At 39.2% G+C, this 13317-nt stretch overlaps 1 long non-coding RNA gene across 8 annotated transcripts in view; it reads left to right on the top strand.

The window, feature by feature from the left end:
- Window positions 1-13317, top strand: part of LOC148057055 (uncharacterized) — a 121764-nt gene that overhangs the window by 38737 nt on the left and 69710 nt on the right. For all 8 annotated transcript variants that reach the window (XR_015701313.1, XR_015701308.1, XR_015701315.1 and 5 more), the window contains one exon: window positions 11254-11613. This is a non-coding gene — a long non-coding RNA (uncharacterized LOC148057055). The remainder of the gene's footprint in view (window positions 1-11253; window positions 11614-13317) is intronic.

The raw sequence follows: 13317 nt of genomic DNA, 5'->3' as shown, positions 1-13317 counted from the left end.
GCACTGCTGTCGAGCTGGGGCACAAATCTCCCCATGATCCAGGCTGTTTCTACTGCTTTTATGAGAAGGTCATGGCATCGTTGAGCTGATCAGTACACAGAGATATAAAAAAGGCAGTCTGTACCCAGGGAATTTGGTACCTGAAATGCTCTGCATCATTCAAAATGCTGACTTAGGATACTAACGCAAGCAAATCTCCTAATTCATGGCTCAGCACAGGGGTAACAGCCAGCTGGGGAGGAGGTGTGGAAAGCCAAGTTGAGCTTGGTCTTTCTGAGAAATGTACAGAACATTGTATTAGAGAGAAAAACTCTGAAGTTTTTATGTCAGTATATTGCAAACATGTTTGTTAATCACATGCAGTCATTTAAAGACTCTTGCAGGTTAGACACCCTAGCCTCTTCATCCTAGTGCTGTCCCTATGAGATTCAGAAGCTTCTCATCAGAATGGCCTCGATTAAAATGGCAGCACCACTATCTGTAGATTACTGCTTTCCATCATTAATATTGTGTTATCTCTCTCTTCAGACTGATTTTTAATTTTTATGTTTGCAATTATAAGTGATTTATAGGAAGATTCATTGCACAACCTGTCCAGAATCATTAAATTCACCTAGGTTGAATAACCTGATGTTCACTTGGAAATAACCAAATCAGTGACATTATCTTACTGAATTTTCAGCTGCCTTAGAAGTATAGGGCTTATCTTTTCTTCTTTTTTTTTTCCTCTCTCAAGTATAGTGGTTAGTGGGGGGGGAACAATTTTAATTCATAAGAGGTAATTAGCCAAGTCTGAAAGGTGTGCACTAATTACAGAAGGCTGTATATCTTGTGTAGCTGATTGCAGCACAGGTTTCTGAATGGTAGCTATGATTTTTTCCAAACACTGTTCAGTAATTTGAAATGTTATTAGGGGATTAACTTTCCATACGAAAAGCTAAACTAATACTTATTATACAGATTATAACAGCGAGTGGCCTAAGAAGCTGTTGAGGCCATTATTTTGCAGGGTGTAGTCACTGCCAAAGCCCAAGGAGAGCGCAGGATAACCAGCTCAGCTAGGGGAATGTGCAGAGCACCATCCTCTGCTGTTCCTCGTTCCTCCTGCCTCTGCCAACGTGAGGCAAGCTGATGGGCTCCATTTCTGAGCATGATTCCGAAATGAAGAGGCAGAGGAGAAGAGGCGTAGGGATTGTTGTCTGTTATATTGTTTTGCTACAGTTGCATATCAGTCAAACTATGCTTGATCATATTGAATTTTTAGCCGTTTTGGAATGTGGTTATCATCTTATTTAGAAGCCAATCTTTGGGAATAGACTATGCAGGTTTACTATTTTAAGAAAACAGCTGAGTAGTACACCCTCAAATATTTGTCTCGGCTTGGCTGATATTGGGCAAAGCCAGTTTTTGTAGTCAGTATTTTTAAACCACATTAAATGGTGTGTTTTGTTCTACTCTTTGTGGTGGTGTTAGCTGTTGTTTATTCTCTCGCCTTCCTCCACAGGTTTTATGCTCCTATAGAGCCATATATTCTCTCTTTATGTGACCTCTGATATTTGTTAAACACATGGGAAATCAAACTGGATTCCTCCAAGCATGTGGCTGCAGCTAGAGCTAAAGGCTTGTAGTTACAGTAAAAACCTCCCATTCCCTGTGAACGAGGCAAGAGCAAATGCAGACCTAATTTTAAATGAAGGCCATACAGCTATGATCACGGAGAATGGATGTGCAAATATGTGGCGCAGTAGTTTGTGCCAGTGGTGATGGAGAAGGAAGCTCTTAGATTTCTCTGCTGAATAAGTCGGCACGTAAGTGTGGGGGCTCAGATTGGGGGCTGCAAAATGCACACTAATCGGTGGATGGAAAATAGCTGTGTACAGTTTGAGCTTCTAGGGGAAATGTAACCCTGTTTTGGAAAAGAAAGGTCTAAATGATAAAGTTTGCTCATCTTTTTAATTCTGGTTTATTGTTAAATTCCACCACCACTGCTGCCACCCTCCCCCCAAAAAACCCCAACCTTGCCATCCTTGTTAAAAGAAAAAAAAAATTAATCAAAAAATGTATAATTCAATAGTATTATTTACACTTTGTCTTGGAAAGCGCTTGGTCAGTCCAAGTATTGATTAATAATTTAAAGCAGCTTTTCCTTCTGACTTTTTTCTCTACCTTTTGCCTTCGTTCTGGATTCTTTGAAAGATTAGCTAGCAGACTTCTTCCTAAAAGGAATTCCATCTTCTCTTTAACAAATGTCCAAATTATTTTATTGAGAAGTAAATGATCTCTTCTCCCCCCTGCTCACCTTATTAATCAAGACTTCCTTTTCTTTGCATTTCAGTGCGGTTTCTGTCTGTAAAATTATTAGCCTAACCCGCTGTTTGTACCGATATGTGATTAAACAGCTTATCGAATGCACTTTGTACACATTTCTGGAATACATTTGCTGTTCTAAATTTTTTAATGCATTTAGCTTCCAATATGAAACTTGGGGAAATGATTCTGAACATCTCCACATCAGGTTCCCATTACCTCTCTTTGTCTATCCTAGTGGTAATATCCTTGGAGATTTTCTCCTTCAGGCATCTCTGAAACCCTTAATTGAACCACTAGTGTGCTTGTTTAAAGTGTTTCCCTTGCTTGGTTTTCTAAAATGATTTTTAAGCTTTCCCTACATACGTTTTCAGTTTCCCTAGGCTTTCCCTTAACTAATGGCATTATGATGGTCTCTTTCTTGTCTTCAGGGATCTCTCTTGAACTACATGAACTTGTAAAGTGTCAGTCAAGACTTCTCTCAATTTCTGTTCCCGCTTTTTTTGCTCTCTTGGATAGCTGATGTCTACTCTATGGGCTTCCTTAGGGCTCTGTTATAAGTAGCTGTGCATCCCTTTGCGAGAGAAGAAAGGGGCATAAGTCACTCCCTTACTCCCTTGCACGGGCTGTTCAGGTAGGAGGGCACAATGTGAAGGAGCAGTTGCTACTACCACTGAGCTAGTAGGGGAAAATAAGTTGTAACAGGAAAAAGTTGGTACAGGTCACATTACCAATGGATCAAGCAGTAAATTCTTGTGACTGGTTACATCAGGATATGCCAATATAGTGCTTGCATCCTTAGTTTAGTTGTCTAATCAAAGTTAGAAAGCTCAGACTAAAATAGCAGTGAAGTCTTTTAGGACATAGGTCTGGTTTACGTGTAAAGGCAAAGTTATGGGAAGCCTTGAAGGAAAGATTGAGGAAGATCTATAGAAGACCCAGTGTGCTGGTAACTTTAAATTGTTTCTCTCAAAAGTTTACTTTGATTTAGACAAATTGTGCAAAAAAAAGTTATAGTTATTTTAATTCAGTAGAGCTCAGTTACCATGAAAAACTTCACCTTTCCACTTTGTATTGTTATTACAGGGTAAGGAGCCAGATAGGTCTGCTAAAGCCACTTTGCCCCAGTAACCTATTGCAAAGCAGTCATTGTGAAGGGCTGGCATGGTCTGTGCTGTCTGCCCTCACGTCAGCGAGAGGTAACGTGCTGGGAACACTGTGGGGCTGAGAGGGGGAAGGACAGTGTGTGCAATGGATTATAGCCCTGTGCTCCACCAGAGCTTCTGAAGGACCTCGACCAGGAAGTGTGTACAGCTCGGTCGTGGTTTAACCCCAGCCGGCAACTAAGCACCACACAGCCGCTCGCTCACTCCCCCCACCCCAGTGAGATGGGGGAGAGAACTGGAAGGGTGAAAGTCAGAAAACTCATGTGTTGAGATAAGAACAGTTTGATAATTGAAGTAAAATGAAATAGAATAGTAGTAGTAGTAATAATAGTAATATAATACAACAATAATATACAAAGCAAGTGATACACGATAGAATTGCTCACCACCTGCTGACTGATGCCCAGCCCATTCCCGAGCAGTGATCGCTGCCCCCCAGCCAGTTCTGCCCAGTGTCTATACTGAGCATGACGCCATACGATATGGAACAGCCCTTGGGCCAGTCTGGGTCAGCTGTCCTGGCTGTGCCTCCTCCCAGCTTCTTGTGCACCTGGCAGAGCATGGGAAGCTAAAAAGTCCTTGACCGGTGTAAGCGCTACTTAGCAACAACTAAACCACCAGTGTGTTTATCACCATTATTCTCATACTAAATCCAAAACACAGCGCTATACCAGCTGCTAGGAAGAAAAAATCAACTCTATCCCAGCTGAAACCAGGACAAGCTCCCAGCCACCACGCACTGATAATTAGTCTGTGAGAAGAAGGGCCGTTACCTTCACTCATGCTGAATGAAGATGCAGTGCAATAACTGCAAAAATCAAGGGAAGGAATTGCCCCTCAAATGTCTGCTACTGTAGAGATGAGGTGGGTTATGGACTGATGGTACTTCACACAGTGATCGCCTCCTCTGTTTATTCAGTTTGCCTGAATGTGAGTCAAAGTACTTGCTCTTGGTGAGTGCTGTCAGTGCATAATTTGCATTGATACGAGAGAGCGGTAAAGGTGGGGAAAAGCATTAAAACCCCTTTATAGGAGTATCCAGGTATGTTGCACCAGATGCAGTTTTATCTTAGAATAGTTGCAAGTTAATTCTTTAAATATTTCTGGTAGTCACTGTGTTTTAGTTTGATCTTTTTCACTCTCATTCTGGAAAGTGAATTCTTTATTCTTTGGTTTTGTCCTGATTTAAAAAAAAAAAATTAAAAAAACCAAACCAGAAACACCCCCTTGCATACTGAGAGATTTTGAACTGTATGATTCACTTTTGGGTTTGTTTCATTTGGTTTAGCCTTTTTCTTTTAATACTTAATCAAATCTTTCATGTCTCATATTCTGTGGATGGGTTCAAAAGCTTTTTTGTTTATCTTACGTATTGTTCCATATATCTGTCTTGAGCCATGTTGGCTTCTCTTGTCATTTTGACACTGATTTACTGGAATGAACTTACATTTTAAACTCCGTTACTGTTCTTTAAATGCCTTCCATTCCACATTAACATTTCTCAACAATAGTTATTTCTAATTAGCTTTTTCCAGCCTGTTTGCAAATCTAGCACAATGCCTTTTGAAAATAAACATACTGAAGAATATCAGACATTGTAAGATAATAAGTGATCCAGTGACTTTGCTGCTGGTAGTTCATCTATGTTCTGTGTGTGCTTGTATCCAGTTACATATGTATCAAATAGTCATTTAACTCCCAAAGAAAAAAGTTTAATTCTATTAGATCTGCTCCAGAAACTCATTTTTTTCAGTGACCTATAGTAAGTAGAGTTTAAAAGGTCATAGATTTCTATTAGGATGTTCCAAAAGAGCCCTCATATTCCTATTGACATGTTTTGATGTCATTCTCACTGCCCTCTGATACGTGTGTGCCTGTCCTTGTCTTGATCTTAAATAAGGTTTCCGTTCTTCTAGAGACAACGGAAAGCTACAGCAGTACCAGGATATCTTTATAGGCCTCAGTGAAAGAAATTTGCATATATGTGAACACTTTTATTCTGTTTTAATCCAAACAGCTGAAGAATTTGCTTCCTCATCTGTCTTTTATGTGCTGCTGCACACACGTCCATTACACATCCCCTAAAACAGCAAAAAATTGCACAGGGATGCTTTACTCGGTGTTCTTTTTTTATCTAGGAGGGTTGTTTACAGCCAAATTTATTTTAAACAGTGCCTGTGGATGTAAATGAGCGTAGGTACATTAAAAGAGAGAGATAAAATATACTTTTGGAGCCATACCAATTAATACTAGCTGAGGGTTGATGCATTTGCATTGTGCCATTCTGATCCGTGTGATTGTTTTCTCTCTCCCTTGTATGCTTCATGGTTTGGTGGTCTTGAGGTATGAATTTTAGTCAAAAAACAACCACAGTTTTAACTTTATATTACTTGTATTACTGTAACGCTTAGGAATCCAAGTCATGAGACACAATTTCACTATCCTAAGCACTGTACCAGCGCTGAACCAAAAGACATTGCCAAAGAATTTATAGCGCAAGAAAAGGGAAAGCACATGGGTGGAGGCAAAAGAAGGAATGCATGCAGGCGGTGTTCGACAGCCAGGATGGGACTGGTGGAAGTCCTAGGAAGTTTCTTCCTCCCTACCCTCCGAAATATCAATTGGTTTATTAGATAGCTTCCTTTCTTCCTCTCTGTTTTGTCTTGCTGATAGAGAAAACATAGTAACGTGCTGGTTGGCAGTTATATTTTTAGAAGATGTCATGGCTGAGGAGAGCTTTGGGAGGGCACTGTGAGCTAACCAGAAATTTAGAAAACCCTCTCAAATATGAGGAACAGCATGGGAGTGCAAGCACAAAATTTTTGGCTTCTAGGTGCCCTTTAAAAAATGAACTGTTTGTGTTGTGGGTGAATGATAGGAATAAAACTTCCAGCGGTGGGTGAGAGATCAGGGATATTGGGGACTGTAGGCTGTGAAGAGCTTTGAAAGTGAAGATGAGTCACTTGGAGCTTGTTGGAGTGGAGGGAGTGGAGTGTTGGCTCTGCTTTGCAGTACGGCTTTGAGCTGAGCATGTGCAGGGACAAGTCTGTTGTCAGGAAAAAGATACTGTAGTAATAAGGTTATGAGTAATGAGGGACTGCCCAGTTAAAAGTTTAGCTGTGTGGATGGACAGGAGAAGTCTTGTGTAAAAAGAGACTTCAAAGAATGCATTCCAGAAACTGGGTTTGGATGGATGTCTAAGAGAAGTGTAAGTGCAACTTGATCAAAGCAGACTGTTCCACCTTGCCTGAGTAGATATTTACAGTAAATTTGGCATTACTGTTTTTCATCTCTCTCAAAGGTTCAAGGGGGGCAGAGCACAAAAAGTGAAACAGATTTCATCTGTGCAAAGGCTAGTGTTCCAGGTTTGATTGGAGAGCAGTTGGATAGGTAAAATTTCTCTCCCTGTGCAGTACTATTGCTGCCTATATATCCCCATCTTTGTGCCGGCTCATTCTACCCCGAGCTTCAATGCCAATTTCATAGCACTCAGGTGACCATCTAACTCCAGACTTTGTTTCCTATATGCCAGAAGCTCAGTGAGATACAAGGGTGACACATGAATGAGCATAGCCTTAAGAGAAGAGGATTTTTGGATAAAAGAGCTGTGGCAATCTCACCAAGAAAACCTGTCTTGCTCAACTCCTGTGTTGTACCATGGTATCAAAGAAATGCTTGACACTACTGTCAAATTACCTTTCTTACCAAACAACCTGCAGGACCTGCAATTTAGGCAAAGCACTCAATTAAAGAAGCAAGCAAGGCACCACGTAGTGCTCCTTAAGTTGTTACACGAATTTTGCGCGTTCCTGTCTGCATCACGCAGCCTCATCCACGTGCCTTGTTATGGCTTCATTGTGCATCTTCGTGGCTGTAAGAAATGTGAGCGACTCCTTGCACAACTGCCTCTGCTCAGTGGAACTGAGGAGGCAGCTCCGTGTACCCCCCCATGCATCAGGGAATAAAAAAAAAAAAAAAAGAGTAACAGGGAAGGGATGAGTGTGGTTCTGGTAACACAGGGCTGTTTTTTATTTGAGATTCTTCTGAATTTTACCAGGAGCAAGGTGGGATGGTGCAGAACTGAAGAGGGTACAGGAAATCCAAGGCTTTGTTTGCCCTCCCCGAGCCTGTATTGCGGTGAGACTGTGACTCACCCCTTTGACTAAACTGCAAGGTACCGGGCTTTGCTTACAATGTGTATCATGTTTTCCCATTAGATGTATTTTTTAATTTAATTTTAAAATGCATCTTTGGAGATGGTGTAACCCTATCCACAAAGCACACCTGAGAACTGGCATGCAAATAAGTGTAAAACATTTGTTTTGATGCTGTTCTAATCAATGCTTGTTAACAGTGTAGCATACAGGTAGAGAAAGTATAAAAATATGGCGTAATGCAGTGGAATGCAAAAGTATCTTTTCAGATCTATTCTGAGAATGCAGCAAAAATAGCCCAACGTCAAATGCTATTTGAATATCGTTTCTTAATGTGTCTGATGCACTTATTCTTTATCTGAGCCCATTGATGTCTTGCTTATGCCGCAAAAATTTAAAAATATCTATTTTAAAAATATATATATTTTTGCCTCTAGGTGTACTGAATTAGTTTCTCTGTTTCATTCTCAACTCCTTATGGTTTTTGCAATGACTGATTGATGGCATTCCTACCATCATGTTGTATAAGAGAATTTGATAGTTCTAACTTAATAGCTCAGTATACTGTTTACAAAGTCTAGCGTCTCTGCAGGGGAATGAATCCTACACAGTTTCACTTCTTGCCGTTACCATCTTGCCAAATTGAGAGAAGGCGGCTGTAATAAATTCTAACACTGGTATGTCTGGTTCAATATCAATACTAGACAATACTAGAAGTAGCAATAAGAAAGCTACATAAAAAGCTTCTCTCTAAACCCAGACAGACTCTGCAGTGGTAAAGGCAATACTGTGCGAGGCTGAATTTTATTCTTCACTATCAGTATGCAGTAATAATAAAGCAAGCAGACAAATGGGGGGAAAAAAAGGTATTAAATGTACTGCATCTATTAAAATTAAACAGCATTTTTAACTAATTAGTTGATCTGTACATCATAGTAGAACCGTCTAGCCATATTGTCTATAACCTTTAGCCACATCTCAGATTGCAGGCTTGAGTTATGTACTGACAATAACCACACTGTTTCGCTGACTTATTTTGACAGTTTATGTCCGGTTACTTTCAGTGATTTGCAAAGATGACATTTCCCTTTAGTGAACCTGAAACTCTTTTCTGCTGTATTGCCCAGATATTTTTAACATACCAGACAGTAATGAAAAGCAGAGAAGAGGGCTTAATTCTCACCGAACCCATGGCGTGGGTCTTATAGCAAATATGAGGCATGAAAGGAGCTATAGTATAAATGAGGATTGGGCCTAAGATGAGTATATTTATGATCAGAGGCATATTTTTATGAATTTTTCATGCTATAAAAGTCACACTACTGTTTTGTTCCTTATCAGATACTCTTCTGATATTGCAATATTATCTTTCCTTACGGTAAAGTGTATCTGATTGAATCAATTTATACTGACAGCTTTCCTAAGTTAACTTCTCTGTGAATTCCCAGTTCATTTAATGTTTTTTCCTCCTGCTTCCCACATTTGAGCTACCTTTGTTCTGTGTCTGAAGGATAGGAAACTGATAGTTATTTTATATTTATATTTCAAGGCTGCTTAATGTTTAATGAGGCTGAATATGTTGTAAAAAGCTTCAGAACACTCAGACTGGTTAATATTTCATGCCGATCTACAGAGACAACTATATTGATCTTTTAAGCATCTGCTAAACAAGACAAGGAATAAATTAGATTTTGGTCAGTTTGATTTGGCTGGTGAGTTAAATAGCTTTTAGAGCATTATCACCTTTTAAAATGTTTTGTTTCCAGTTGAATAAAGTAGATTTTAAAGGCGCTATTTCATCATGTCGTTTCTCATTGCTCTTCATCTTGCCTGTTTTATTTCAACTGTGTTTGTATATCTTATGAAGGGATGCAGAAACATAAAGGGAGGATATTTGCACTGTCTGCTTTATGCAGCTATAACTATACCCTCTGAAGCCGTAGCTGAGGGGGCCCTACTTGTCCATATTGACTGCATTTTGGACCTAGGTTCCCACTATTAAGCTAATGTTTATTTACATCACAGTTAGATGCCTAGAAAATTCTTTGAGTACATTGCAAAGCTGCACCATAGATATAGCCTGATTTAGGGGAAAACCTACCTTATCCCCAAGTTCCTTATCCCAGAGGACCCATTTTAATATCTTGTATGCAATTGTCCTTTTTACAAGCTTTGGTGTAGCAAATACGAAAAGTTCATTTCCGTGCAAAAACAGGGAAAATAAAATATTATATCCATTCAAATGTCTACATAACTGTTCTGTAAACCTAATGCTAGTTGATAGCAAGGCTTTTGAAAGGTCCTTTTTATACTGAAATAATTTCATAACCTTTTTGTGATGACTGAAAGTTTCCAAACTTTGCACCCAGCACTTGCAGCAATCATAGAGCTGATATAACATAGGGATTTTTATTAAGAAACTGAGTAGGCAGCCTTGGAATAAAGTCATGGGGTTTGATTGTTAGCTCAAGAAGGTATCCTAGAATTTTAATGGTCATGCAACTACACTGAAGAAAGACCAATGCAGGAAACATTTGCCTCACAAGGTGCTAGTTTGATTAAACTCAAGCATCAATTACTGCATTTATTGTCTCTAGGCAAACAGTACTACAAGAAGTATACAAATACTTTTCTTGTATAGAGTTCACTTTTAAATGTTTTTATAGTAAATTAAATATTCCAACTCAGTATAACCCTAAATCTTTCTGTTCCAGGTTAGACATTTTTGTTTATGAATATATATGGGAATAATGGAATAATAGTCTTTTTAGTCTCTTGCATTTGGTTTCTTTGTTTAACTATACTTTGCTGTATCCAGTTTGGAGCAGAGGTAATAGTTGTGAAAACTTCCTTTCTTCGGCATAAAGCATTTCGAAGTTATCAGTGACTTGGGAAGGTTTGGGGATTCCCAGAAACGTTATGTCTGTACTGTTAACTGAATTTAAAACTTGAGGACAAAAAAAGAATAGGGAGACTCAGGCAAAGGAATTGGTGCAAAATCTTCTAAATGAAGAGCACAGCGGAGAAGACAAGCTTTTGGTTTTGTTAGATTCTAGGACACCTCTACAGCCACTCTTTTCCCTTTATTTCTGCTGCCTGTGGAATTAACTTGTGAATTCACCTTTGTAAAAAAAAAAAAAAAAAAAAAATCTTCCCTTTGGTTTTGAAATGTTTCATCTAAATGTTACCAACTAAAGGTTACAGGAAGTTTTAGCTATCTGAATTCTTTTGCGCTTTTTCATTTGATGCATTCTCAACTAGCATTCCTTTCTTTTCTGTGTCCCAGCAACCAAGGCCCTGTGAGGTGCAGTGAAAGCAATGTCAGCAGAACTTCAGTTCAGCTGAATTTAAAGTTGGTGAGGGGAGGCACTGGGAGTAATTTGGGGGGGGTGTGTCTAACCTGTTCAATCTAGTCAATACTATTTTTGGTATGTCTGTGTTATCTTACAGTTGATCTAATGTTAAAAGCCCCCCCCCCCTTTTTTTTTGTCTTCCTGAACCATTAAATTCACTGGCTTTTATCCAAATAGAAGATATGTCCTGAGAAGTCCTGAGAACGTCATACTCTTGGGAGTTCAGTAATTGAAAATTAGAATGATTTTTTTTTTTTTTTTTTTTCTTCCCAGGTACTGTGGCGTTGATACCAACTTGTTAACTTGAATTGTAGTGGTGGGATTCATGGCAACCATCACAGCGTCTGTTATTGTGCACCCATCAAACTTCCCCAGAATCCAACAGCAGCCTTAGGTGAGAGAAGACAGTGCACGCTGGAGCACCCTATTGAATAGCTTTATTTTTGCACTTTATTTTTACCTAAACCTCAGCAATCTGTTGGGTACAAATGCAGCATCTTCAGTGATGGCTGTTTCTTGGCCAGTGCTGTACTAGAGCTGTTTGAGAATGTGGCACGTGCTATGGGATTATCAACTCATGTTTCTGTGACACCATCCACAAAAGCACCAAGGAGCTTTACTGAGGATTTTAAGGTATGTCTTCAAAAGCTATACTAACTTTTCATTAAGTTTTTGTACCCCCATTGGTCCAATGGACTTTCATTTTAAAGGTTGTCAGGCTATTCCCATATAAAAAAAAATCTCCCACTTAACTGTGAAAGTGTCTTGATGTGTATCTAAATTCTTGTTGATATGATGAAACATTGTCATTTCTAATGCATGTGTCACTCTTAATTGCTATTCAGATTCGGTATCATGCCATGACTTGTTCTATATAGATGTCCTGGAATTTCAGGTATGTGGTGGTTTCAGACCACAAATGTGGCCAGCCTCACAAATGTGAGGCCAACTACAAACCACTTAAGCGAACACTAAAACTTCAAATGCTAGCCGACCAGATCATATTTGGACACTTTATGATTATGAAATAAACTCTTCCACAAGGAAAATGACAAACATGTAGTATATGAAACTGAGCTCCAGAACTCTGCTGCCCTCACCAGAGGCAACACTTGTGCTGAAGATGGATCTCCCTTAATTATCAATAGGAATAGTAATGCATATACATGATAATTGTATTCTTGTCACTGGCATAGTGAAGAGACGCTCCCATCTGTTGAAGATATTTTACCTTATCCTGTGGAGAGACAGAATGCAGGTGTGAAATTGCCTGTTGTGTCACATATGCATGTATGTCCCTTGTACGCTATTTCACACTATGGGAAAGCTGGTACCTTTTTCTTCTGAGGTTGCTTTGAAATTCATCATGTTTGGAATATGCTATACAGCACTTGAGTTTGAGGGACATCAGTCCTACTGGTGCCTGAAACTTCCGTGGAAAAGAATCCTAAATTCTTCCTTTGTAATTAGTGAATATGGTTAACATGCTCCTTGCTGGACATACGAAATGGAATATAGCACACGCTAAATTGGAGTGATGAAAAGAGAAGGGCACCGCTTACTAGCAGTGGGTGCTTCCAAGTGTTTGACTAGAACCCAAGTCACGTTTTGCAAAATCTTTGTCCTTGAGATATTTTCTGTGGCTCCTTCTGCTTCCCTGTAAAACTAGTTCCATTTGCTAATGGTAACTTGCTGTCTAGTAGTAATGCCACCATTGCTCACTAACACAGCTAAGTTTACTTGAACAGACCAGTGAAACATTAGACACTGTCTAAATTACACAATCTTCCATGAGTATGAGTCAGTCTAAATTCTTAAAAGTTACTGTGCAGTAGTAGTAGTAAGGAGATCAGGATCTGATGGTCGTGAGGTTATTTCTAACCTCATGTGACACCATCCTACCATTCTGCTTGCCTTTGGGTGGCTACGGCCTTAGTCCCTCCATGTAGGGACTAGGAGTTCTGCCATTAACTTCACTGGGATCAAGATCAAGTTCTGCACTGCAAATAGTAAAGCATTATGCAACTATTTTAAGATACTTGTGTAAGTGTAATTAGATCAGGATGAGCTGCATTCTCCTTTCCTCAAGGAGTTATGTACCGTACCTTGATTGGAATAGGAGACAGGTTTAACCTGATTAAATCATTAAATGGAAATATAAGACAATGAACATTAGCCACTTAGTTCATTTCATAAATTCCAATAATTAAAACTGCATGTGCAATAATAATGGCTATTCCAGATATCTAAGTAAGAAAAATGCACCTTTGATATGTTGTGGCATAGGCATAATGAAAACATTTAGTTAATGGAGGATCTATGTAATAAGAGTTACCA

This window comes from Nipponia nippon, unplaced genomic scaffold (assembly GCF_047370975.1).
Source record: "Nipponia nippon isolate SJK-2023a ecotype South Korea unplaced genomic scaffold, ASM4737097v1 scaffold_10, whole genome shotgun sequence".
Classification (NCBI taxonomy): domain Eukaryota; kingdom Metazoa; phylum Chordata; class Aves; order Pelecaniformes; family Threskiornithidae; genus Nipponia; species Nipponia nippon.
This window is presented reverse-complemented; position numbering and strand designations above follow the sequence as displayed.